This window comes from Papaver somniferum, chromosome 10 (assembly GCF_003573695.1).
Source record: "Papaver somniferum cultivar HN1 chromosome 10, ASM357369v1, whole genome shotgun sequence".
Classification (NCBI taxonomy): domain Eukaryota; kingdom Viridiplantae; phylum Streptophyta; class Magnoliopsida; order Ranunculales; family Papaveraceae; genus Papaver; species Papaver somniferum.
Genome location: NC_039367.1, coordinates 77224650 through 77248122, shown reverse-complemented (window position 1 = coordinate 77248122; position 23473 = coordinate 77224650). Strand labels below are relative to the sequence as shown.

Genomic DNA, 23473 nt, shown 5'->3' with positions numbered 1-23473 from the left:
ACAATTTTAGATGGCAAAATGAGCTAAGTAATACAAACATTGGCTATACATTGCAATAGATAAGCATTCTCATATACAAGCATTACACTCGCATCATCAAAGCATCGCATAAGCATTTCATGGAATAAACATCGCATACACATTTCATAACATAATCATTACATAAGCATTAGATTCGTACAAGTATTTTACAAAACTTTACAGAATTATTCATAATTTCGCAGAATTATTCTGAATTATTCAGATTTTCGCAGAATTATTCATAATTTCGCAGAATTATCCAGAATTACGCAGAATTATTCAGAATTTCGCAGAATTATTCAGAATTTCGCAGGATTATTCAGAATTCCGCAGAATTATTCAGAATTTCGCAGATGGTGTCAGAATTTCGTAGGATTATTCAGAGTTTCGTAGGATTATTCAGAATGTGTCAGAATTTCGTAGAATGTGTCAGAATTTTGCAGAATGTGATTATTTCGCAGAATGTGATTATTTCGAACGATATGATCATTTCACTCAATTATTTCGCACAATTATAAGCAACTTGAAGAGATTATACTATCGCATGAGCACAAAACATGAGACAGAGGCAAGATGAGAATGAAGAAACAATTCGCACATTCAACATTTTCTCAAAGATTCTACCCTCATAGATAAAGAACAGAGGCAACTATGGATTACCAAGAAAACATTTTATGTTCTTTATCTTCTCAGCAAGAATCACCAAAAATGGAGTAATAATTTCGCATGAATAGAGGGAATACTTATTATTCTCATTCAAGGACGGATACTTCTTATATTTCGAGAATTGATACTTCTTATATTCTCATCAATGATACTTCATGCTTCTTATACTCTTCAAGGATACTTCATACTTCGCATACTTCAAAAGATGATACTTCTTATTTACTTCGCAACGCTCCGGAACTTCACAAAAGAATAGAGTCAAGTACGTACTTTTAAAGTCCATTATTCTTTCGCTCGTTCATTCATCAACAAAGATCAAAGACTACTCCAGCGACACGTATCTCTCTCCAACAACTACAACAAAATGGATTTTTCCTTAAAGATCGCTCTTCAAGCAATATTCAAGGAAAAAGAGGCAAGATGTAGGATCCAAATATCGCACAACGGTAAGAGTTTGCGATATTATAGATAGAACCTGCGAAGTTATAGACAGAGTTTGCGAGAAGGTAGCGAAGCTTGCGAGAAGGTAGTTTGGGCACGAGATAATATGAGCTGTACTCCACTACATATGAGCTGTCATCCACTATGTAAACACCTATATAAAGGGAAAGTCAGAGAGAGAGAATAGGTTTTTTTTTTATAATTTGTATTATTATTATTTCGTTCTTCTTCCTCTACCAACCTAGAGCTCAAAATACTCATTAATGGAGATTCTCAATGTAAACCAAATGTAATTTCAATAATTATAGTGAAGATCCTTAACCCCGTGGATGTAAATCATATTGATCGAACCACGTAAATCTTTTGTCTTATTTTCTATTTTCATTATCTTTATCTTTATTTTCATATCAAATAAGTTTAGATCTAGAAATTATAGTCATGATAATACAAGGGATGTGTTGTGGGATTTCCTGCAACTACAAAAAGGATGAAGGTGGTGATGATGGTAAAACCACTGTTGAGGATGAGGAAGAGAATGCAAAGGCGAAAAAGCCGGTAAAGAGGGTTAAGAAGGATGGAACAGATATTGCACCCAGTGCGAGACACGTTCCCGCTACTCATATGATGTTGCCTCCTCTTCGAGGTGGTAAACTTAGAGGAGAACCTAGAGATGGGGGAAAAGTTCTATTTAGATATCCTGGATCGTGGGATCATTGCATTAGTGAGACAATCGTAAGAATCCCAAATTTGCTTGCTATTTGATTAGTTGGTGTTAACTTGTTTATGTTTTGTTTTTTAAATACGTGTTTGTTTATGTTTTGTAGGATCATAAGGATGCCGCACGTCTTTTCCGGCACCAATCTTCTTTCAATAAAATGGAGTTGTGGCCGCTATAAGGTGAATGTGCAAGAGTTAGAGATTTGGTTGAAAACTCAGGTTTGTACAATGCCGTTCTGAACTCTGTGATTGCGTATGACAAGGTCGCAGTATCTAGTTTATGTGAAAGGTATCACGCTGAAGTCGACACATTCCAACTTCCTTTTGGTGAGATGACAATAACTCCTGATGACGCAGAACAGATATTAGGGCTGCAGGTTGAAGGAAAATCAACCGGTGAGAAGTTCAAGAGAAGGCCGAGTTGGGAAGACATCTATACATGGACCAAGAACTTGTTTGGCTGGGATTCCGAGAAGACTAATGGGCTTTTCGAGAAGGGATCTAATTACCCGAAGAAAGAGTTCAAACTTGTAGATATTAGTAACATGTTTCTTGGGACAGAAAAGAAGGAAAAAGAAGGAGGTCTCCCTGATATGGAATGTCGCTATGCGGCGGCTGGGTATTTGTTGTATGTCCTTGCGTCGGTTATATTTCCTGACAGCAAAGGTAACCGGGTGAGCGCTAACCTTCTTCAGCTTTTGGATCCCTTCGAAGATGTGAGAAAGTACTCTTGGGGGACTGCCATAATTGCACACCTGAATGGTCAGCTTTCTCAGGGATCTCGCAAATTAACTTCTCAAATTAATGGGAATTTGGCTCTAATCCAGGTATTTGGATTGATGAAAGTTTTCTTATTTTTGTACATTTTAAAAATTGAATTATTTATGTTTATTTCATTGGTTGCTATAGGTGTGGATTTATGATCATTTCCCATCACTGATCAAAGATAATGAAGATGTGGAACTCAAACCACAATGGAGCAAAGGTAGACCAACGGGAACCAAATACTTGTTCACTGGTTCTCAAGATAGGGAACAAACTGATGCGTTGATACAAATGCGTCAAAAACTTGACAACATCACGACTAAAGAGGTAGTCTTCAATCCGTACAAGAATAATAGAGTTGGCGCAATGGAAGATGTCGTGTATTACAATGGCCCTTTGTTTCACCCTAACGGTTTTTCAATGTACAATCCGATAAGAATCATGAGTCAACTTGGTTTTATTCAAGATTCACCCGATGAGGATTATGTACCTCCGTTCAAGCACAAGTTGGAAAAGTGCGAGGCTGACGAAGCGGGTATAAAGGTGGCTTATGAACCTGAAGTTGATATCAAGCATTGGAATGATATACACTCTAGGCTTGTAGACATCTCATGGTGGGTGCATGCGGATGAAGGTCATGAGGCAACACCGGATTACGTCGAATAGTATGAAGGCTTCTCCCATGGTAGGGTGATATGAGTAGATCCGACTCCGGGTAGGAGGACCAACAGAGCATCCACCTCTTCTTCTTATCAAGTCGACAGTAGAGATGCTACTTCCATTCTGACACTAGTGGTGAGTATTTAATTTTGTAATTGTGTTATTCATCTACATATAAGAGAGTTAATGTGAAATTTTTTTTGAATGCATATAGAGGGAGCGAATGAAGCTTCTTTTCAAGGCTTTTTGTTGCTCGGCTGACAAAGGGGAAGGGATGGATCCTGCGAAGCAACGTCGGTACGCTGATTACTGCACGTACATTGAAAATCCCAATGCAAATAAGATGTTCAAGGAGCTGGCTAAGGAAGGTAAGAGGAGCCGGAAATCACGTATCCAAAGAGCACAAGAAGTTGTTGAGCATGGCCAAAGTAGCCAACATCATGATGAACATCCCTCAGAGGTACAAGAAATTACTAGAGAAGATGCTGGTTCCCCATAGGATGCTCCTCCTAAGAAAATCCGGAGAGTTAGCAGGTTAGGGAGGCAGTAAGGTGGTGGTCAAGGTCGAGATGGTCGACTTCAACTTATGTTAATTTTACTTTATGAATTGAACTTAAGTGTGTGTTGAAACAACTTATATGTTTGGTTTGGAGTCTTTGTTTCGAGTACTTTTATGTTTGGTAACTCCTGTGTTTGTTGAAAATACTATGTTTTCAAGTATGCTCGTTAGAACCATGTAGTACTCCAATGCAGACGACCATCCGGAATACTATACATCCACCATAGTAGAGTTTCGGGATGCCTTTTGAAAACAATCCTGAAGGGGCATTTTATCTTCTTCGACGAAGTTTTGTAGACCCTCGTCGTCTTCTTCACATACTTGTAGTTCTTCCCTTTGTGACTTTCTTCCTTATCCCCCGCTCTCTCGCATACCATCTCCATTTGCTTACAATCAACGTGTTTGCTTTGAACAATTACGCACATATTCTCTTTTGCCTTGGAAATAATCCATTCCTTGACCTCAGCCTTTGTTTTCCACGTCTACATTAAACAAATAACACGTTCATTATAAAACACTAATCAAACAATTTTCGTATGGATATACATTGACTCAAACAATAAAAACGTACCAAATCGGTCATATATGCTTGGGAGGTATCCGGGACGACAGTGTCGAGGGGTTCAGGTTGAGAGCTCACCCGTACAACCAACTACAAAAAAAGAACAACAAAATAAGTATAGGGTCGTCACTCTATAAGATGTTAATATGACGACCCAGACAGTCGTCATCATAATTTACAGGTGAACGACTCTTTAAGTCGTCACCCAGATTTTCTGTAGACAAACGACCCTTTTCTCGATGTATGACGACTCTTTTTTTTATAAAGTGACGACTCTATATTGATAGATATAACCAACTTTGCCCAGTTTTCACCTTGAATCGTCACCTTGTATACATATAAAATAACGACTCTAAGAGTCGTTCTCTGGTACATATGAAGAGTCGTTTGGTTTTAATCTTTACTGATTAACGATTCATGTTAGTGGTTGCATTTATTTTTGAATTTAACTCAACCAAATGTGGTTGAGGCAGTTTGGTCGCTCCATTCTATATATAGAGGCTCATATTTCACCTATTCCATATCAAAACCCTAATTATCAACCTCCTCTTCTCCTTCTCATTTAATTACCATTTAAGAGCAAAAAAAAAGAGAAACATCATGACTCCATTCACTAATGAAGAGAATTATGCCATTACAAGAGCTTTGAAAACAGCCACTAACCACTTTGAAAGTCTAGACAAAGACATTGATGAAACATCGGATGCTTGGTGGAACCGCGTATTCATCGTTTTTGTGGCGTTGGACGGAAATTGCAACTCAAGGTCTTTGAAACAAGTCAAGGAACGCTTCCAGAAGATACAATTCGAGTGTGATGTTTTGAAAAGAGAACTTAAGGCTGTTAGGGAAGCCTTTCCGGATATGCTGAGTGTTGTAAGAGTAAGTATTTGAACAAGAGGTAAAACTTATAAAAAGCTTTGATCGATACTAACTAAGTATATTTGCATTTTCAGTTGGGGAAGGCGTATCGCTATTATGAGGAGCTTCGTGGGGAAAAGTTTGAGCTCCACGATTGCTACTTTATCTTGTAAGGCACTAGATATAACTACGCCATATATGATTAAGTGTATAAGTGCACCTTTATTATCTATTGTATTTCATTTCCTTCAATGCAACGCTATGCGAGATGTATGCCTTTTACGATTCTATGAAATCAAAAATTATCAGAATCTAGTGCAAGGGTCGTTACTTTATATAACTAATCAAACTAACGATTCTAAAAGAAATTAGTAATTGATAGCTAGGATCGTCATTTCATATGACTACATGTATGACGACCCTAAGTGTTACTTTTTACAGAGAGTTTTGGTTTTAGAGTCGTCTATGTGTAAACAAAACAACAAAACGACTCTAAGTGACCTAGTTAAAAAGGGTCGTCAATGTTTAGCACACTAAAACCTAACGATTTTTCATAACCTGGAAAAGTTGCAGGTTTGAGTCGTTATTGGTAGTGTCAATATACTGACGACCTCAGAGAGTCGGTTGGGTATACACCCCCCGACTATGACGACCCTTTCTCTGAGTTGTTCCATAGTGTGGATGATTCGACCACTTGGAGCACCATTCAGACAATTTGAAGAGTATAGGAAGTTTACCTGATTGTTTTGGCCTTGGGGTTCCTCATTTTGAGTGTTGGTTCCTTCACCTTGAGCAATGGGATCTTCATTCCAACCATTGTTCATGTCTTCCTCTATCAACATCTCCTTATCAAACATCCAACCCATATCATTAGTTGAGACAATCTTTCCATCAACACAATCATTGTTGTTATTTGAAGCTTCACCAATCTCATTCCCTCCACTTGAATCGCCCATTTGTAAAAACCCTAGATTTTCCTCTCAAAACTCCTCCTCTTCTTCTCAACACATAAAACACATTTTCCATAATTTTTTTCCTAAAATCAGATTTTAATCTAAATACACTTACCACACTAATCACACTAATTAATTCCTAATACTAATCATATAAGGGCAGTTTTGCCATTTAGAAAATATTTTTTTAAGGGGTGACCCAAATTAGGATTGGGTGATCTTTTTTGTCCCGTAGTGTATGGCCCCAATTAGAAGTTATGGCCCTCAATTAAACTAGGATTATTATTACTCCATTTATAAGTATGGGCAAGTGCATGTGTTGCCCACGTGTCTTTTGCATTTATCAAGTTCTAGAGTTTGCAATTTCGGAATTCTGCAATATGTTTCTTCCAAAAATTGATTACCAAATTTGTATGTTGATTCATTTTAGTCAATTGTGTTGAATTTTTCCTTGCACCTGATCAGGGTTTGGGTACGCATAGAGATAGCGTGGAGTGAAGTTCAGTACATGGTATTTGTATTTGAGATAGGAATGCTGAGTGGAAAACATGTCAAGAATGCAGAGTTTTAGATAACTAGATAGCCCACGATATGTTTTTGCTGCCTTTGTAAGGGAAACTACGGTCAGACAGATGTTGCTGCTGACTCACTCACTACTCAACTAGCCAGGGCATGTGAATTTCCTGAAACTAGAGCACTTAATAGTTGTAGATAAGAAATTAATGCCTTCTATGTGCACCTACGTACGTGCATAATAATGCTGCTTAATCATGTAAATAAGGAAATGCGTATATTTTTGTGTTTGTTTCGAAGTTATGAACCACACATACATACATCATAGATGCAGACAGCACTGATACAGAGAGGTCATAATACAACAAGAAGAAGATTTTGTAGATGACGTAAAAAGAACTCCGGTCTCGTCTGTAGTTTGAAATGAACTATAATACAAAAACATCATATTCTTGCTCAAAGAAGACTGCCATTCTAAATCCAAATATAGTCTTGTTGCAGTTTGCTTTTCTTTATCAGGGACCACGGACGGGAGCAAAACAAAAACATCCATTCACTTGATCTTCAGGTATCATGCCTCCTCCTTCACTCGTGTCTATGGCCTCCAACAGTGTTACCACTTCGTCCATCTCAGGTCGTTTTTCTGCATTCCCGTCCCAACACTTTCGCATAATGTTTGCTAATGAGCTTGGACAACATCTAGGAACTTCTGGTCGTAAGCTCTGCCAATTTGAAAATTATAATAACAACATCAAGGTCATAGACTCGTGTTAAGTTCAACTATGAGTATTTATGTGCGCGGACTTAGACACTACCTGTCGAACAACTGCAGATGAAACTTCAACAAAGCTGAGATTGGGATAGGGCATGTCACAACAGTAGATTTCCCATAAGCATATGCCAAAACTATATACATCGCATCTTCTGTTATAGGGCTTACCGTCTAATACCTACAAAAACATTAAACCAACAAGTTGTTAAGTTTATAGTGATATTGAATCTTTCAGATTTTAATATCAAAGTCAAATTATTGGACAACTTTCTCAATAAACGGTTTTCACCATCTTATGGTAAAATAAGTACCTCTGGAGCCATGTAACCAAGAGTACCGGTTTCACCAGTCATGTCTTTGGGATTCTGAGCTTCAACGCGAGCAACACCAAAATCGGCAATTTTTAGATTTCTATGAGCATCTAACAACATATTCTCCGTTTTAACATCACGATGCACTATCTTTTTCGAATGTAGATAGCTCAAACTGCAATATCATTACAAGAGCGCATATTTCATTTGTTGGAATTAATGTTTGACCATATCAAGATTTTGAAACCAAAACTCACCCTCTAGCGAGGTCCAAAGCAAGTTGAATCACTATCTTGAATGCAAGCTTCTTTCGCCTATTTCTTATCAAATAGTGTTTCAATGTCCCGCCTGGAAGGTACTCAACGATAACACAACATGCTCTGGAAGGAAGAGAAGCACCTGAAGGATTGTTGGATGGAATCTTCAGAATTGATGTTCCCATTGATGCCCCAATAAACTAAGATAGAAAATGTACAAATTATTAGCCAACAATCGGAGATCAAAATCTAAATAGTAATAAAATTAAGTTGCATTTCCGATTTTGTTTATTGTTGGAAAACGATTAATAAAAAAATAATTTTTTAAAGTTTTAATAAAAAATTATAATTTATTGTTTTATTTTGTGAATGAAACTTTTTATTCCCACATCGTGGAGTTTCCAATTTTTAGTAGTTTTAAGAAACTATATAAACCTTTTAGTCCCACATCGGGGAGTTTTTTCTTCTTAAGTTGTATTTGTCAATTATATAAAGAAATTCACTACTTTTGTGAAATCTATGGGAAAGGGGTTGCTCTATATTTTAGAGGGACCCCTAAGGAAAAATATTTTATAGCGGTTTTTAAGCATTCGCAATTTTCCTTAACGGTTTTTTCGGAGTTGCCAAGCTCAAGTTGAGCATCTACTACATATGCTAGTAGTAGGTGTATTAGGGTATTTTATCCTGGAGATATCCGTCCTGTGAGGGCTATAGCATCACTCTTGAGTGTAGCCGGGCGCTAATGTCTTAAGGACAGCGTGTTGAACACGTGACTCACTCTATTTTCCAAAGTTTTGCCTTGTTGCTGTTGCGGAGATACGGGGAGCTTGTTCGTTTCGTCAAAGCAATCACTTCCATTATAAAGGAGCTAAGTATCAATAACTTTTGCTTATTTGATTTTTCTTTGTTTTTGATTATTGCACCCAACAATCTTAAGACATTACCATTTGTAATAATCGAAAACGATCGATTGGTTTGTGAATCATGGATGTTAATTGTGGAGTGAAAAACAAAAACGAATTTCTGGTCAGATGTAGAGTTTCAATTTTATCTTTTAATCTAGAAGGAATTTCGATGAACCCTTTTCACACAACGTAGTAGACATCCTGATAGTTACCCGCGTAAAATTTCAGAATATTTGGAGTTGTAAAAGTATTTTTTTGATATTTTACAAAACAGAAAAACGTTTCTGAAAAATTCTGACGAGCAGAAAATTGTTGTTAACTAAATTAATTTTTGTGGGGTAACCATGAGTTTTTTGAAACGCTGATTCAAACGAAGTTTGTATATATAGATGTTATCTTCAAAACTCATATTTTACTTTCTGATTTGGAATTGTGATTTGTGAATAAAGGTGTCATCTCCGAGGGACATGGCTAATAGCCGCATGTGGTTGGAAACAAATCTTCCAAAGATGGCAAAGGTGAGAACATCGAACGCAACTCTAAGCATGGTCTTCATGATAAAGGTATATTTCGTAAACCTGAATCCGGAATTACTTTAGTTAAGGATGAGCGTTATGTTTGTAAAATTTCTGGCCACGCGGCAGTAAATTGTAGACAACATAAAAACCTTAATAAGTAGAAAGTTAATGCTAATTTAGTTGAAACAAACTAGAACGAGTTTGGTGGCATGATGTCGGAAGTTATTTTAATAACCAATGTGAGATACCAGTAGGTGGACTCTGGAGCCACCAAGAATGTTTGTTGAAACAGAGACATGTTCACCTCCTATCATAGGATAGGGGATGTCGAGAAACTCTTATTGAGTAACTCATATGCAATAGAGGTTGCATAAAACGAAAAGGTCGAGCAGAAGCTCATATCTGTAATATTCTCACATTGAATGAAGTTTTCATGTTCCGAGCATATGCGAAAATCTTGTATCTTGTTCTGTTGTAGATGGAAAAATATTTAAGATCTTAATTGAATCTAGAAAACTTGTTGTAACTAGGCAGTGATTTTTTAAGCAAGAGTTATAGGACTTTGGGTCTATATAAGCTTAACGGAAAAACTGATGATGTGAACGTAGTTGATTCTTGTGATATCTTTGTGTGATTGATTGTTTTACGTGGTAGACTTGGAACCGTAAACTTATAAGTCAATGCTTAACTGGCTAGCATAGGCTTCGTACCCAAATTTAGTTTGGATTTTGAACACAAAAGTGAAATCTGTGAAGAATCAAAATATGCTATAAAATCTTTTAGCACAAATGTTCAGAGTAATTCTAAGCCTTTAGAATTAATTCAGTTAGGCCTAGTTGACATGAGTTCAACCCAAAACCACTGTGGTAAAAGATGGTTATAACTTCCGTAGATGATTGTACGAGGTACTATCTTGTATACTTGCTTAGGATAAGGATGACGCCTTAGAAGCCTTAAAATGTATAAACTTGAAGTTGGAAACCAATTAGAAGCCTTGAACATAACAACCGTATCCTTAAGGAGATGATAATTTCCATGTTGATTAGTTCAGGATTACCTGCGGCCTTGTGGGGGGAGGCAGTCCTCTTAACTAGTATATCCTGAATAAAGTACCCTTTTAAGAATCAGATGAAACTCCATATGGTTTATGGAACGGTAGATGACCTTCTTATGAATGTGTCAAAGTGTGGGGGCGTTTGACTAAGATTGTAATTCCTCTTCCTAAAAGAACTAGATTGAAACCAAAAATGTTGATTGTGTTTTCGTATAGGGTATATTGAGTATACTTCTACAAATAGATTTTTGGTTGTGTGTTCTGATTTTTTCTGACATTGGTGTGAATATTATTACGGAATCTAGGGATGCTGAGTTCTTTGAACATGTTTATTCTAAACCTGTACCTCATTAGAGATGTGTTGTTGATCCCCTAGATTTATCTTCAAATAGTCAGAACTTATTTTAAAGGAAGATGAAGTTGATGTTGAGCCTAAGAGAAGTAAAATAATTAGACTTGAGACTTCTTATGAAACCGACTTCATAACATGCCTAGCTTAGTCTGAGCCACAGACTTGTAAAGAATCCTTAATATCTACTGAAACCCCATTCTGGTAAGAAGCTTCATTTAGTGAAATGGACTCAGTCCGTTGGAACCAGACTTGGGAGCTTGCTAGTTTACCTCCAGGTTGTAAGACCATGGGATGTAAATGAGTCTTTAAGAAGAAACGATAGGTAGATGAAACTGTGGAAAAATATTAAGTTAAGTTGGTAGCTAAAGGCTATAAACTAAAAGAAGGTGTAGATTTCCTTGATTCTAATTCAATTGTGACGGAAATTACTTCCGTTGAGATACTAATTGTTATTGCTGCCATAAAGAACGTAGAGATACATCAGATGGATGTTAAGACAGCTTTTTCTAAAACCGTGAATTAGGTAAAGAAATTTACATAGATCAACCTGAAGACTTTGTAGTGAAAGGTTGTGAATACAAAGTTTGTAATTTGAAAAATCTTTGTATGGTTTTCAAATAAGCACGTAAACAGTGACATGGAAAATTTAATCATGTGATAATGGATAGTGGATTTAAACTAATGAATCTGACAAGTATGTCTACAAGTAACTTGTTAAGGATGTATGTGTAATTGTATGCTTGTATGTTGATGATATGCTTGATACAAACATAGATGTGATCAATTCCACTAAAAACATGCACTGAATGAGAACATTGACTTGAAAGACTTGGGCCCTTTTGATGTAATCTTAGGGATGAGGATTAGAAGATAATCAAACATTTATAAGTCTTAGTCGTTCTCATTATGTTGAGTTGTGCTTAAGAGATACAATCAGTCTGATTGTAAACCTGCTTGTACTTCGTACGATTATTCTTGTAGTCTCAAGAAAAATAAGGGTAGTGGAGTATCTTAACTTGAATACTCAAAAGTTATAGGATATCTGATAAATTTAATGAACTGTAAGAGTCCAGACATTGCCTATATTGTGAGTAAGTTAAGTGGATATAATTGTAGTCCAGAGCAAGAGAATTCAGATGCACTGAGTAGAGTATTATGGTACCTAAAATACTCTTTTGATTTATGAAAGGTATCTTGTTGTCCTTGGGACTTTATGATGCAAACTGGATAGTTTACTCAGAGGAGTCTAAGTCTACGAGTGGATATGGTTTCACTCTAACATGTGGGTTTGTTGTTGGAAGATTTCCAAACAAACATATCGCTCAATTCATTATGGAATCTGAGAGTATTGTGTTAGATAAAGCATGAGAGGGGGCCGAGTGCCTAAGATGCTTTTTAGAAGACATTCCTCTTTGGCATAGGCCTGTGCCAGCTATATCTATACATTGTGTTAGCCAAACTATAATAGTTAAAGCTAAGAAATAACTAATCTCAATCGGCGTTATTTCCATTGATTGGATAAAGTCCAAGGAGAATATCGCGCAATCTTTGACGAAAGGTTTGTACAAAGAGATAGTTAAAAATGCATCAACGGGGTTGGGGCTTAAGCTCATATATTAAACTTTCCATGAAGGATACTCAACCTTGCTGACTGGAGATCCCATGATCAAGGTTTCGAATGAGACAACTAATTTATGGTGGGTAAAGGTAAACACTATCAGAGATTTTCATTCTCTGTCCCTTCCCTATGGTGTAGACGTGATAGTGTGACTGCATGTGGAGGATGACTTTTTAATAAGTCTTAATGAGTTATATAGTTTCAATTTAAGATTGAAGTGGGGTGTAGCAGTAACACTCTTTATGGAAACTCACCTATCTGAATGAGGAAGTGGGTCGCTTCCTGTGAGAATATGAGCTGATTCTCTAGAGCATTCTGAGAAACAGGATACGTCCAGGGCCAAAACGGACAAAACGGCACGAGCTTGGCAGCAATCTTGGAGATATCACCCGTGGTTGTTATAACGAATTACATCAAATGCTAGCAGTTCAAGACATAGTTCACTGTCTCTAGCAAGTAATTCTGGTAATATCTCACTAAGCAAAGGTTCAAGACCTCATGGACACCTCTGCCTAAAATGGTATTTCCTGCGTTTTTTATGTGATTTTCATTTTGATGGTTTTGGTATTACTGGAACTTAGGACCTAAAGGTCACTAAGGGTTCACTAGTTCATGCTTTTTCACTCTGGTGAAAGATACATATAGTCTCACCATGTGAGAATTAAAGATGAAAGCTCTCAATACTATTATGATTTATGCAATCCATAGTATGACCCTGGGGTCAACACACTTTTGTGTGAGGGAGAGGACGTAGAAATGACTAGTATGATTTCAACACTTGCACGATCAGTTTGTTTGGATCGTGAGGTTGGGATGTTTATTTACCAAGATCTATCTGTGTTTTCATGTTTTATTGAGTTTTCATTCATGTGGGGGATTGTTGGAAAACGATTAATAAAAAAATAATTTTTTAAAGTTTTAATAAAAAATTATAATTTATTGTTTTATTTTGTGAATGAAACTTTTTAGTCCCACATCGTGGAGTTTCCAATTTTTAGTAGTTTTAAGAAACTATATAAACCTTTTAGTCCCACATCGGGGAGTTTTTCTTCTTAAGTTGTATTTGTCAATTATATAAAGAAATTCACTATTTTTGTAAAATCTATGGGAAAGGGGTTGCTCTATATTTTAGAGGGACCCCTAAGGAAAAATATTTTATAACGGTTTTTAAGCATTCGCGATTTTCCTTAACGGTTTTTTCGGAGTTGCCAAGCTCAAGTTGAGCATCTACTACATATGCTAGTAGTAGGTGTATTAGGGTGTTTTATCCTGGAGATATCCGTCCTGTGAGGGCTATAGCATCACTCTTGAGTGTAGCCGGGCGCTAATGTCTTAAGGACAGCGTGTTGAACACGTGACTCACTCTATTTTCCAAAGTTTTGCCTTGTTGCTGTTGCGGAGATACGGGGAGCTTGTTCGTTTCGTCAAAGCAATCACTTCCATTATAAAGGAGCTAAGTATCAATAACTTTTTCTCAAGGCTAGTGAGAATATTACTGCAGTATTCGAGATAATGATGAACAATCTAAGTTGGAAATATGTCCTGTTAGCACCGGGATTCGAAAGAAAAGAAAAGAAAAAGAAACATAATGTTGCATGACGCGTAATATTAGAATAAAAAGCAGAAATTACTACCAATTGATTTGAAATGACATTTTGAAAAAAAAAATAGTTAAATGATAACCTTGTGCACTTTGATATTGATGACTGATGGGTAAATTTGTACACCTGATTATAAATGTGTCCATCCATTAGAAAGGTTTACCTTTGTCACATTTGGATGGTCAAGCTTATGCCAAACAGCAACCTCTTGCTGAAATGATGCTCGAAGTCCTGCAGTTTCAGCTTGTGTAGCCATACCGTCTTCTCCCCAATCCAAAACTTTAACTTTTAAATAAACAATAACAAAACGAATGAGTGCCGAATTTGCATTAGGTACCGTATCACATTTAGTCACCTCCAGTAATATATTCCTATTTTTTAAAATATTTTTTTTCATTCTTGCTCTATAAACAAACCACATTATTTAGTTTTAAATAAAAGATCCAGAAGAGGTAAAAACACAATATATGTTCATCGTAGACAAAATATTTTTACATATCACTTATAACATGAAAATAACGGATCGGAAAGAAATTTACCTGCAACATCTTGTTCATCATAGACACCTTTGTAAACAATACCATATGTTCCTCGTGCTATAACAGTCCGAATATCTAATTTAGACAAATCGATTTCCCATTCTTCCTTTGGTTTCTGTTCTAGGTTCCTAGACCAAACCCTACTCAAATGTTTCTCCAATTGAATATCCAAATTTTTCAAGTCAATTTTATCTGCCCTGAAAAACATATCTTTGTTACTAGCACTTCCCACACCTTTAAACATATCTTTGTTGCTAGCACTTCCGACGCCCTTAAACATATCTTTCTTAGTATTTTCTACACCTTTTGCCTTTGAATCCATGTTATCCTTCACGCCCTCCAATTCCTTGGCTTTGGTTGCATTTTTGTCTTCTTCAACAGGATTTAAATCAGCCATTTTAACCAACCTTTACAACAAAATATCAAACCAAACCCACACGAAACTACAACAAAAATGGAAAATTCAAAATTCCAATAAAAATCAAGCAATCTCCTAGTGTTCGTATTAATATTTTAGATATTTTTAATCATGCATATAAGCCGAAAACTATCACCTTCTAAACTCTTAAAGTTTTTCATTAATGAATAACTAACTTAAGAACAACCATCCAGCAAAACAAAACCCTAGAAATTAACTAAGTTTAGCACTTCCCTCTAATGTTAACCACAAACCTAAAATAAATTTAAGAATGTAAGAAGGATTGAAAAATCCGACAGCAAACTAAAACTAAAATTAACCTTTAACACCTCAAAAATCCATTACCACAAACCTAATCCATAAAAGACTCCAATAATTACCGCATTTTCACTAGAAAAGAATAATACCCCTAAACAATGCAACAACTCATATAATAGCAAAAGAAAAGCTAGATAAAAATTGATATAGAGATTGAAAAGAAAAATCTAAACAGAATGAGAATGCGCCAATAAATTGTTTAGGAAAAATTAAAACCACAATTAAGTTCGTAGCTTTCAAAGGGTGAAATACTAGACTTAATTCAATGTATTGAAACGAGAATAATCAGGGATGCACATATAATTTTGATTTTATACACAGAAAAGTCATCAAATACAACCTTAAAAAGCGCTCATGATCAATCATAACTTCCCCTTCTTTCCCTCATCTGTTAACGAATTTACCGGTAATAGTTTTCCATGGACCATCATACCCACGCTAAGGGATATCTGGGCTCACTGTCGGATTCAATTAGAAAAGGGGCAGTTCAAAATAAATTTAGAGGAAAATGAAGAAGTTAATTAAGTGATTCTATTACATTGAGTTTAATTTTACAACCTTGACCTGATTATCCATACAGTATAAGTGTGCATACTTAGAAAAGTAATTTTAGCTTTAAGACATTAGTTCATGTGGATGCTCCAATTGGAAAACCAGGTACAACTATTGATTCTCTATTGCAGTCTACCACAACCTAGTCCAGTAATACCGACCATATAAACAACAGTTATCTAATCTACGAGTATTTTCTGTATCTGACGAGCTGAACATGCATTGTTGGAAGAGACTTATCTTAATCCTTGATAGTGAAGAGTACGTTGTTGTCAAAAACCTGTTGCCCGTTACTGACTTGAAGCCCACGGATATAACCAGCAGCAGGAGCCTTTACAACATGCTGAAATGAAGATCCAAAAAAAGTAGGGAGAGAGAGAAATGAAAAGAAGAAAAGAAAGGAAAATCACTTTTCAGAATCATAATAACGAACAGTAACTATTCCGGTGAACATATGAGAATAATAATGCAAATAGCAACAAACCTCCATTTTCATTGCTTCCAAAACTAAGATAGGTTGTCCTTCCACCACCTTCGCCCCTTCATTTTCCAATACCTTAACCACTAATCCAGCCATAGGTGCCACTACAGTCCCTTGAGGGTGGGAAGCCGTTTCGAAACTTGGTTTATGAGGAAATGAATCATCATTAGACAGCTTGATCCCTACAAGTTGCCTAAAATGATGATGATGCTTACCATGCCATATATGAATGTGCTTAGTATGTTCCTGCAGCATAAATAAGAATAGCCTAATCATGAGATCGAGAAGCTAGAGCTTTCTACATTAGATTATTCACGAAATCGCAAGATGGGCGCATCCAACTATCCGCGAGGCTAAGCAAAGAAACTACATAACAGGATGCATATTGGACACATCTCTTCGATAGCATCACAAGTTCAGAACATAACTTGTGTGATACATTGGATCTTATGTGTTAGGCTTCGCAAGAAATATAATCACTGCACCAAAAGTAAGGAGGGGTTTTACCTTGGAATAAGTAGCTATACTAACATCTGAGATTAGCCCATCTGCTTCAATTCTGAAATTATGGTCTCCCAAGGGAAGAACTTTAACTTCCAAACCGGAGGATTCACTGTTTTCTACCTGTAAGCACTCAAATAAATATTTTGATTGAACAAATTGTCAGAATTCAAGGGGAAGCCAGTAAACTCTTTGTTATTTTAATGGCAAGTACCAAGTAGCTGATGAATTTTCCAATTAGTCAACCATACTGTTCTTCACACACGAAATATAAATTACCTGAACAAAATAATTTCCATTTGATTGGTATGCGAGGTCAATCTTCAAAAGCCTTGAGCCACTGCTATCATATTCATCATCCCAATCCAACTCCATAGTATGTTTTGCCAGGTGATGAACTCGATAAGGTGGATTAGCATACCATAATGAGTTTAAGCCATTGGGGTCTGCACATATAGGCAGGTAAGATTACTATGAAGTACGATAAAACAACTAAAAATATCAGTAGAAAAACTTCCACAAGCTTACCAGCGACTCCTCCTTTTGAAGCTACAACTTCCTTTTGGCAAACACATGCAGCAACTAGGGTGGCACCAAGTTTAGCAGCATAATATGCCCCACTTGCTAAAATAGAATCATTTGGATCGTCAAAAAGGTCCTTTTTAAAATTTTCAATAAAATGAGTTTCAACTTGGCCATTTTCAAATGCCCAATGGTCGGTAAGCTTCTGAAGGAAATTTATGTTTGTCGGCAACCCTGCAACCTGCATGGATGTGGGGGCCACACCTGGTTAAGAAATGCCCACAAGGCACAACTTTATATAATTTAGAGTGTGAAGGAAGACAACACTTAATAATACACAATTCAGTAGCAGTAGACCTTAAGAATGCCCAAAAGACTCGGAGAACACAGAGACAGAGTTATACAGTAGGTAGATAAGACCCACTTCCACATGGAAGCTAACGTTATGCAGCTTATGCTGCTAAATGCTGATGAAAGTTCTCTAACAATAGGCATACCTGAAACTTCGATAAGCAGTCCTTCATTTTAACTAGTGCTGAATTACGATTTGCACCCCATACTACAAGCTTGGCAATCATCGGGTCATAGTGCATGCTAACAGTGTCTCCTTGTTCAACACCTGTCTCCACGCGAACTGCTCAATGTTGTGGATACAAGAAACAACATTAGATCAACAAAGGGAAATATTCAGAGACTTGAACTAGAGGTATAGGATCCTCCTGATCAGAAAGATATTTTGACCTGAGAATATTTTTATTAGGATGTGAACCTTGCATGTAGTTGAAAATAGTCCCTCTTACCCTCCTATATATTATGTACTCATGCTACAATATTAAAGTGGGTGTATTCAACTTGCACATTTTTTGACATACCTGTAGGTGAGATAGGGACAGGACAGTAATGATGGAGGATTCCTGCTGCTGGAAGAAAACCTTTTGGAACATTTTCAGCATAAATTCGTGCTTCAAATGCATGCCCTGTCATAAAAATCAAATATGCACCAATTAGTTAGAAGTATGGCCTTGTACAGATAGGCGGAGAAATACTAAAACAAATTTGAAGCAACTTCAGATATCATTTAAAGTTCATCTGATAAGGGAACCTCTGACTGATTCAAGGGAAGAGGTTCTCCATTAGCAACACGTATCTGCCACTCCACAAGATCTTGACCAACAATCATCTCAGTAACAGGATGCTCTACCTGCAAAAGGTTTTGCTGTCCACAATTAGGATTCGAGGTACAAATAGAGTTTCATATCAAGGAAATGATAGAATGGGGGAATGACAAACCTGTAGACGGGTATTCATCTCCATGAAATAAAACTGATCCGAGGCTGTATCCACTATAAACTCCACAGTGCCCGCATTGTGATAGCCAACTGCCTTTAGATAGTCAATAAAGAACAAGGGTATCGTATCAATTGAAGGAAGCTATATGGATTTAAATAATGCATGTATTACAACTAAGCAATACGTAAATAAAGAGCAAAGATAAAAAAGATCAGGTATATATGGAAGCACATTACCTTGGCTGCAGCTACTGCGGCTTCACCCAAATGCGAGCGAAAGTCACGAAGAATATTCGGCTGCAATGATAGGAGTAATCATCACTACAGTACTCAAGAATTGAACCAAAACCACAGCAGTAGTACAGAAATGCGAGGCTTACCGCTGGTGCTTCTTCAATTATCTTTTGATGCCTTCTTTGAACACTGCAATCCCTCTCGTATAAATGTAAAACATTTCCATGTTTGTCTCCGAATATCTTAATAGTTAATAATGGAAACAGTCAATAAGTAAAAACCAGCACCATATATAGTGTACCCGGTAAACATGCACTATGAACCACACAGTTTAGAATCGTGTATAAGCTTGTTATAATATGAAGCAAATAAGTGAACAAATTGCAAACTCTGATCCAGATACAAAGAAAGTGCTAAAGTAGGTTAAAATGGATTATACCTGGACTTCGATATGTCTTGGTTGAGTTATATATTTCTCTAGTAGTATAGTATTTACACCAAAAGAAGCAGCAGCCTCACGTTGTGCTGCCAAGAAGGATTCAGCAAAATCATCAGGACAATTCACAATTCTCATTCCCTGGAATATCAGACATCAGACATGAACGCAGAGTAAGAGGGGGATGCCAAGAAGGATTCAGCAAAATCATCAGGACCATTCACAATTCTCATTTCCTGGAATAGCAGACATCAGACATGAACGCAAAGTAAGAGGGGGATGCTCATATCTATCCTTCCATTTTGGAGATTTCACAAAATATACAGATTACAAAATGACTGTAAATCTACAAGACAAGAATGCAATATCTAATGCTCACAAACAATCCAAACTAATACTGGGTTTGAGTTTGAGTACCAGGTCTCATTGCAACTTTGTGAAAGTTGAACTAAAGGGTTACATGCTTCTAGCTTGAAATTTTCTACTATCTCATGTATGAATGGCACTCTCCAGTTTTACAAGAATGCTGGCACTATAAAGTTAAAGTAATAGTCTTTGGAAATCTATATTGACAACATTAGCAATAACTTGATGATGAGGAGGAGGAGTAGGAAGACTGGACAAGCATACCTTCCCTCCACCCCCATGGGTCGGTTTTATTATGAGTGGATATCCAATCTTATCAGCTTCCAACTTCATAAAATCAATGTCCTGTTCAACACCATGATATCCAGGTACAAGTGGCACCCCTGCTGCACCCATTATCCTCTTTGACGCACTATTACACACGTAAATCATTAGGCATTATACAAATATGTTGCAGTAGGATCACTAAACAACAAGGGACAACATTATAACTTGAAATCAACCAAGAGTCACCATACAAAACCAATTGAATTACGTGTGCCAACGGACCAAAATGGAAAAATGATAGAAATTTGATAAACCTTTTATCACCCATATCTCGTATTGCGGAAGCTGGGGGTCCAATAAAAGTAATCCCTTCAGCTTCACAACGCTGAGCAAAATCAGCACTTTCTGACAAGAACCCATACCCTGGATGTATAGCCTAATATTACCAAAGACAAACAAAATGCTCAATTCAAATTCATTTCTACTCTTTTTTCCCCTAGTTCAAAAAATTATACATTGAGCACTAGTTCTATAGCCGAGGTGACTGTGCAGTGAATAACCCAGGTGAGAGTGAAAATTATGGTAAAGAAAGAAGAATTTGAAGGATTACCTGAGCCCCAGTGCGAAGAGCAGCTTGAATAATAGCAGAAGAATTCAAGTAACTGAGTCGAGCAGGTGGAGGACCGAGTCGAATCGATTCATCAGAAGATTTAACATGTAAACTATCTTTATCAGCATCACTATAAACAGAAACAGTTTTAATACCTAATCTTTTTGAAGTTCTCATAATTCTACACGCTATTTCTCCTCTATTTGCTACTAATATTTTCTCTATACATTTTTTTGGGTTTTCATTATTATTTTCTGATGATTTTACAGAAAATGAATTTGCTTGAAGATACAACAAATTGATTTTGTTTGGTTTTATTCGGAATTTTCTTTGAATTATTGATGCCATTAACGTCATTTTTTTCTTTTGTTGAGCTCTCTGTGAAGTGAGAATGTGATTGTCTACTCAACTATGAATATGATCATCGTTTAATATACGGAGGGAATGAAACGTGTCTGGAATGGTACCATGCCTTTCGAACCGTTGGATTTACATCAACATTTTACATCGTTAGTGATTTGCAGACAATTCGACACGTTGCGTAGGGTCTATTTATGGGATTGATTAGTCTGTACCGGTACACAACTAGCTGATGTGGAAAATATTATCGACTCGAGCAGATAAGTGTTGTCTTATGTTACCAGGAATTTTTAATTGGGACACTCCATAATCTGATCTTGATCCAATGATCTTGACCTTACGTGGTGTTACCCAATCTAAAACTTTAGGGAACCTTTTTTTTTTCCGATTAAAGAAGTGAACATCAATTGATACATTCGTAATGCCGGTTTTGGATGTCGAAAATCTTCCATAAGCTTTTCAAAACTATCATTCATTATTTCAAGCTAATGCGTCTTTTCCAATTTTTCAGTAACAATGAGTCTTACAAAAGAAAAAGACAGGACCAAATATCATCAAAGGGCCAAATTGATTTTGAAGAAAAATCAGTATGTATCACTACACAAAGCAGTGACCGGATCAGATCCAACCCAGTGTTTGCAAGAACATGTAAATAACATGAACTTAAGTTTTTAAAATAAAATTACCTAGTGCAATTAAGGTAACAGTGTCTCAAGTAACTGTAGCAGTAACAGTGTCTCAGATAACAATAACAATATTGTCTCAAGTAACATCGGTTATCTAACTCGGTCTTTAATGGTTTGAATCGGAACGAATCGGTCTGAGTCGACATGGAAGATTCGTTAACAATTGCATAAATATAAGAACTTGATGATAATCTTGATCTAGTTGTTGATGTATTTGGAACTTCTTTACCTGCCCGAAATTCTCTGCAACAAAGATGAGATAATAAACCACTCGGAGTAGATCATCACCACACTTGCAACGAACATCAATCAGATTACAGACAACCCATAAGATCAAAGTTAACATAAAATCACAAGGTTTGAATGTGGAAAATGTAAATCAAAAATAAAACACCAAAACTAGTACTTAATACATAAAAGCTACAAGTAGAACAACCAGAGCTATTGTTAAGCCATAACCAAAGGCTAAAACATAAATAGATCTGCTCAGCAAAGTGGGATATGCAACAGTACACACTAATAACCAATCACCACCCATATCGTTGAAAATCGCATATCTGGTAGGATAAGTTGAAGAGGGTGTCGTTGCTAAAACAGTCGATGTTGCTTCGTTAAGATCTCGGATTACAACTGCATACTGTCATGATAAGCTTTGTTTTCTTCTTTTGAGAAAGATCACAACACATTCCTACACAATCATTATAAAAATAAATAAAACAGTACCGAAGATAAACCTCAAATCTGTAACTAAAATCTAAATAAAAACAAACAAATGATTAACATTTGGTTTGGAGCCGATCTCTGCAGGGAGGCGCTCAAATTAATAGGGTTTTTGTTTCTGTTTTTTTTTTCCTAAGAGAGGGAGAGAAGAAATAATATCAAATATTACCGAGATATCCTAAACTTTAGGGAACTAAACCCTCGGTCTCATGAATTTTATTCTTACAAATTTTGCTAGGTCATCCCTATTTTTCATTTCATTAGTACGATTGTCAGCTCACCTAGTTGGATAAGCAAATACTACTCCCTATGATTATTTATTTTTTAATTTTGTCCCACTAATACATGACCTATATTATTAGAAAATGGGATATTTCTAAAATTATCCTTTTAATTCGGTATTTATTCGGGTTTGTCTGTATCTTTGCCTAGCAGAGTCATGAAAATTATGTGTGTTTTGTTATAGGGCCTGTGACCCATGGATGTGCAGTCCATTAGATGACTAGGTTTTCCCTTTTCTATATATACAAAGAACATTGTATTATGTAATCTTTGATGCCTCTTTATCAAATAAGAAGTTCTTCTCCTTCTCTATCTTTATCTCTATCTCTTGCTTTAACCTAATCGATACTACAAAACATTATTATGTACGAAGCTATGCCGCATAGCTAGTTTGGATTAGTTCATTATTTTTCTTTTTCGCAAGAATCAAATCAACTAAGTTTTCTTCTATGCATTTTTTTTCTTGTCCCTGATTTTGATTTTGTCATATCAAATATAATTGTGAATATGTATATACATCGATCCAATTTAATCGTACTGTGATTACTAATACATTTTTTTATAATATGTTGTATGTTTTTAAGCTTCCTTCCGTCGGCGGGGAATCCGAAAACCTTTTGTTCATGATAGGAGAAAGTAAATCTGACGAGAAATCATGGAATCACGAACACGGATACCATCTCAGCAACCTCCATGCATCTTCATTGGTTTTTGTTATTTTTCTTATCCCTTTTCTATCAAAAAAAAAATCTTGTTAAATAACGATGTACACTTCTCAATAGGGATTAG

The 23473-nt window shown here is 36.3% G+C and overlaps 1 pseudogene; it reads right to left on the bottom strand.

Annotated features, from left to right (window-relative positions):
- Window positions 1–6976: 6976 nt before the first annotated feature.
- LOC113318087 lies at window positions 6977–21028 on the bottom strand (annotated as a pseudogene).
- Between the last annotated feature and the right edge of the window lie 2445 nt (window positions 21029–23473).